This window comes from Atractosteus spatula, chromosome 4 (assembly GCF_055471065.1).
Source record: "Atractosteus spatula isolate fAtrSpa1 chromosome 4, fAtrSpa1.hap1, whole genome shotgun sequence".
Classification (NCBI taxonomy): Eukaryota; Metazoa; Chordata; class Actinopteri; order Semionotiformes; family Lepisosteidae; genus Atractosteus; species Atractosteus spatula.
This window is the reverse complement of record NC_142709.1, coordinates 62,834,369-62,840,368: the sequence shown is the minus strand read 5'-3', so window position 1 is coordinate 62,840,368 and position 6,000 is coordinate 62,834,369.

Below are 6,000 nucleotides of genomic sequence, written 5' to 3'. Positions count from 1 at the left end.
TGTTAATTTGTAAATTCTATGAAATGTAGCTGTGTTTATTATTTTGAGCATCCTATATTTTTTTTCAAATTTCTTTATTCCAGACTATACACATTATTCATTTATAATGCAAGTGCAAAAGTTCTTTAGAGAAGATAAAACGTAGTTTTGTTCACTAGCTGTCACCCTCTGTCAAAAAGCCACAGTTTAAGATCAGATTAAAGGCTGTGCTGATTGGAAAAAAGAGAAGTGTTGTGTTTTCTGGGGCTTTGTTAACTTCAAAGCTGTCTTTTTTTAATTACTCCCACTCTGCATTCACCCTGCCCTTCTCCACAGCTTTTAACAGTTTAACTCCTAATTAGTTCTTGCTTAGTTTATTCTTAGTGGATCGCAGATAGAATTGTGATTACCCTGAATGCACATTGTATGTGTTTGCATCAGGTACTGACAAAATTGTTTTAAGATTATGTATAAAGTCTATATCTGCTGTTTGCATCTCTATTCATTAATTATATATATTGACTACACATCTTTCCTGCAACACATTGCTTTAGATACAAATTATATTTGCTTCATAAAAACTATCTAGAAATTCATTATGTACTATGAATTCTGTACCTTAAAAATGCATTTTCAATTAGAAATATGGTTTCTGTTTTTAAAGTACCTTTATTTAGTCTACTAATATCAATTCCATTATAAAACAAAACTATTGAGAGGTACTGAGTAATCTTTCTATGTAGAGTGTTGAGCTGTCATGATTGATGACCATATTCATTTGCAAAGCAGAACTGCATCAATTTACCCTTGGGTCCAAATCAGATAGGCAATTTTCTGTAATGTTCAGCCTCAGCATGTTGATAGGGAATCAATTATGCAATCAATTAAGATCATCTTAAAAGGATTCTCTTATCTTTGCCAGGTCTCTTATGCTCATGTTGTTCTTTTTTCTCACAAAATGAAAGCAAATTAAAATAAAACACAACATTTCAACATCCTGTCTCCCCAAGCATTATACAAAGCATCTATGAGAGATGAAATACATAGAGCTTTCCAGCACTGCCTCCTGTCAGGAAATTCAGGTTCAGCTTCTTCAAAGCACTCCTTCCACCTCTCAATGTTACCCTCAGTCAAGGTAAGCATGGGACTCACCTTTACTGAGGACACCCTATGCAACATCTCCTATGGTGTTGAATGGCCTGCAAGAAGACCTCTGAGGCTGCGGAGTAGTTATTCTCCATGGCCTTTTCTGAATATTTCAACAACCACTAGAGCCGTTCCCCTCCTGACCTGACCAGTATGGGTCAGAAGTCTTGCTTCTTTGACTTGAGCACTTTTTGCCACCGGGGTCCAATGGCAAGTTCTAGATTTGCCACCATAACCTGAATCCATGTACTGTATTTCACGATTGTAGTCCCTCCCGCTTAAGGGCGCTGCGGCTCTTTCACTTCTGACCTGATTTTTCTGTAATGGAAGCGTTCTTTCCGGACCCTATGCGGACAACACAATCCGGGGAAAAGTGAAGAAAACACGGGGGAGGAAGCATGCAGGAGTCGGGAATGAAAACAGGGGGCGTGTCCTTGGTGCGCTGGTGTTCGGGGGAGGTGTGGCCGAGGCAAACAATCCAGGAAGAAGTCCAAGGGGGAATCCAAATGGAGGAAAAAGTCCAAAACCGGGCAGTCCATCCAAGACAAACAAGATTTAAAAACGGGAACCGGGTCGGAACCGGCACGGGAACGGGAGCGGGAACAGAAACTAAAACCTTAACAAGACCAGGTGCTTCCAGGTCCCGGACTCGCCTGGTACGGAAACCAGAGCAGAGCCTGGATTAACGTCAGCGTCTGGCTTTTAAGGGGGGCTGGAAGGAGGCTAGAACAAGGGGCAGGTGCACAAAATCAGGTCAGAAGTGAAAGAGCCGCAGCGCCCTTAAGGGGGAGGGACTACAATCGTGACGATGTAGTGCCCTCAATGATCGTGGCCCTGAGCTTGGTCCACTCAGACTCACTCCAAGAAGAGACACACATTTGGAGGTGGGAGATCACATCTGTACTCATCCATTCATTTACTCATCCAGTACAGTAGATGCTCCCAGTTGATTCTTTTAAGAATCAGTTTATACATTGTGCCATCCATTGAGTGTCTGAGTGTCATTTTCAAAACCGCGTAATGTCTACTTGCGCATATTTAAAGTTTTCAGAGCCTTGGTGATTTTCTCATCTGCAAATAGGCATCTGCTTTGATATGTAAATGGTGCTGTAGGGGTGTTAGTTTGGCAATAACGGAGTAAGAAACTGTTTAGTGATAGAAGAGAGTGATAATTAAATGCACTGGAGCATTTGAATCCCAACATAAAATTTCCATCTTAAATGTTTACCAAGGTATTTTCTAACCTGGGTAATTTCCACTTTGGATTTTCCTTTCTGTGTTTTTTGCCTCTTCAGGCAGTCCACGAGAGTCTATGGCATGTACAGTAGTTTTACCAAAAAAATCTTCCCGCAAACTGTCAGATTTCTTCACTCTACCCCTACCACTGACTCATACTAATGTTTTTTTCTCTTCTCACACTGCATGTCCAACTGTTTTAAGTTGTATGCTATTTAACTTTTTGCTGTTGCTGCTGCTGTTCTCTGTTTATGTTCTGGTGATTTCTTGAGGTCTTTGTATTGGAGTCCACATACAAATAAGCATTTCATTGCACTTGTGCATACTGTATGACAAATGAACTGAACTGAAACTGTGGCCAAAATATAAATATAACAAATGAAAAGGCCTAAATTTGTGGAGGATGTGAAAAAACAGGACATTTTGGAGAAATGCTGACCTTCTTTCAAGTGTTTTTCGTTTGCAACAGAATTTTCATTCCATAATACGGTAAACTCCCTGATATCCAAAAGAAACTGGCGGGAAAGGGGTTTCAGATACAAAGATTTTTCGAAATAGACAAGAATCTGAGGAGCAATGACACATAAAGAAAAAAGGACAGCACCACACAATAAAAAAATTTAATCTACCTCATGTAACGTCACCATCCTCTGACAAAGTTTCAGTAATGTAATAAAGTAATCTTTGGGACTAAACTATAATTTGACTTTTACTTTTAACACATATTGTGAAAGTTTTAAAAAGTTCGATATCATAAGAGTCCTTACCAATAATTTTTTGCACATTTATACTTAAGAGCACTCAGGTTCCACCTAGTCGGGATTGCAAACAGATGACGAGTGTCATCAAGTGTCATCAAGGCAAAGGAGGAGAAGGTTGAGAGAAGATTGAGGGAACTAGGTCAAATGCTGTAAACAAGGAAAACACCGCGGTGTGCGCGGAATTCTAACTTATCGCCGAGCTTTTTTTTATTTGAATTTTTTTATTAATTTCTTAGATTTTTTTCTGGCTGCTTTAGGTTTCCGGATGCATGTTTATCGGATACGGGTGAAGTTTACTGTAAATAAGAAAGACAGGTAGTTTATTTCTAACCTTTCGCGCTTTCGTGATATATCTAATGGACTGTTTTGTAGTCTAGATGTACAGTACATTTCTGATATTCTTTACTAAAAATGCTAGCTAACAACAAAAAGGAAATGAGCTGTTTTCATAATCTACATTGCATCTTACATTTTACAGTTTTTCTTTGTCAGGTGTTACAATTTCATCTACATGTGAAATTGCAAAGTAATACTTATTTTAACCTAATGAAAGAATAAATAACTACATAACTGAATATATAATATTATATATCATAAAAGAAGGATTATTTATATATGCATTTATATTTGTTTTGATGTGCATGCTTATTGTTTTAGTCACATCTGTGATCTAATTAAAGTGCAGTACCACAGCAGCATAATTGCTTCAATGAAATCTAAACTCTAAATTCAGCTCTTGTATTAAACACCCACAAATAGCTGCTGCTTTATTTTTTTTTAAATAACAATGGTTTTGTGAAAGCAGTTTCTATGAAGGAAGTATGGTGAAAAAGCCCACTGTGAAACAGTTGGTTATTTCTGTGGTGAACCTGTGTGTTATAAACCTCCCTCTGGGGTCAGAGCAGTTGATCAGATAATGTATGTTCTTGCTCAGCAAGGGTTTATGTCATGGCTATGCTGACAGTTTCAACACAAACAACAGGGAAGTGACCTCTCAGAATGTTTCTTCTTATACAGTACCTCACAGGGGAAGCACCACTAGAGAAGTGATATATCCGCTCATGTTTAAACCATTAAATTAGACCCCTGTCGGGTATGTTTTACCAGTTAGGATAAGCAGGGTTAACCCTGGAAAGCTCATTTCCTCATTACTGTTCTCACCTACACTAGTCCATGTGTGCACCATTTCATGAAAAAAGGTCAATGTCAAATTTGCCTTATTCTATTAATCTCTTCCTTGTAAAAGTTTAACCACACAAGTTATCTTGTACAGCTTGCTGTGCAGCTTTTGTTTCAGTATTGGTTATGCTATTTTATTAAATAGATCCAATGTATGGCAATGTAGAAATAATTAATCCACCTTGAGAACAAAGAGGCTTTTGATTTCTAAAATAACACAAATGATTCCACTGTTCCCTTGTAGAATTGCTTTGAGTACCTTTCTCATTATTTAAGATGCCTAGTTCCCTGTGTTTGGAACTATAGATACACTATTAGGACCATCTCCCGTATCTTTATATGAGAAGAATAATAACTTTCTTTTTTGACAAGGCATTTAAATTATACAGTAGTTGTTTAGACTGTGTAAAGCACCTTGTGACATTTTGTAATGTAGACAGAGTGTTATAGGAACATAAGATGTTTGATTGATAGGATGCCTAACAAAGTGCATGCATGGAATCTTTTAAAGTGCTAATATTTTGTCTTTACATTTGTATATCTCTGTGTTCAACCCTAGTTTCATTCTTTTTCTTTAAAAGAGAAACTAGTGGATATTTTAGATAAACTCCAAATGCATTATGTTAGAAAAAATAAAATTCCTAAACCCTTAAAAATATATTACACAACTTTCAATAAGTCTAGAATAACTATTTTTAAAAATACAACAAGAAAGCATGTTTTACTAATCTTTCTTACAAGACAGATGGTAAATTGACATGAGAACAATTACAAAATCAGCCAAGTAGACTTGGATTTCTGTCTTAAAAGTCTAAGTGATTATTTCTCTTCAACTTCATTGTACAGATTTGTACAGATGTTTGGTTAACATATCACTGTACATTCGGATTCTGGAAATTCAGTGTCCAAGATGAGGAATGTTACTAAGCCACAGTTAACACGTTAGAGATTCACAGCTACAGTATGCAAGAATCGGTGATTCTTCAATTATGCTGGCATGTTTGTACAATTTATTAGATAGCACAAAAATGAATGCCTCACTTTTTATTAACTGCTAGTTCTGCTATTCTAAAACATTAAGAGACACCACTGAGCTGAATTTCTGACATTACAATAAAAAAATAAAAAGTAGTGCTGAGTAAGTAATATTCTTCTTTTTTCTTCAGAATCTAATTAATTCTAAATGCTCGATTCAAGTGACTGTATAATCATATGTGGAAAGAACTTTAATTAAAGACTAACCTTCAGCTGGCAAGATGTGCTTGATAGGCAGAACAGAGGGATGCCATTAATTGGTCAGTTACAGTCCTTTTCTGTTATTCTTGATTTGCCTGTGGCTAAATGGAAATTTCCTTTTTATCAGAACCACAAGTGCAATAAAATGTGCTAGCACAAGGAAACACACTAATGAGATTTAATAAACATCCCAAATTATCAATTGCAATATACACTGCCAAAAAAAAACTTTACAAGGAAATGTATGTTTTTAATTAAAAAGTCACAATAGTGCACTACAACATAGTTTTCAGAAACGTTATTGTCTAGCCTGCTGGCATAGATTGCATGGTTATTTTTAACATTTTATTGTTTTTACAAAAAATTAAAATATCACATCCAAAGCTTGAAGCCTCCATAAATATATTTTCGTGTTTGAAGTAATATAATTAGGACATTAAAGTATCGAACTTAAATCAAGGGA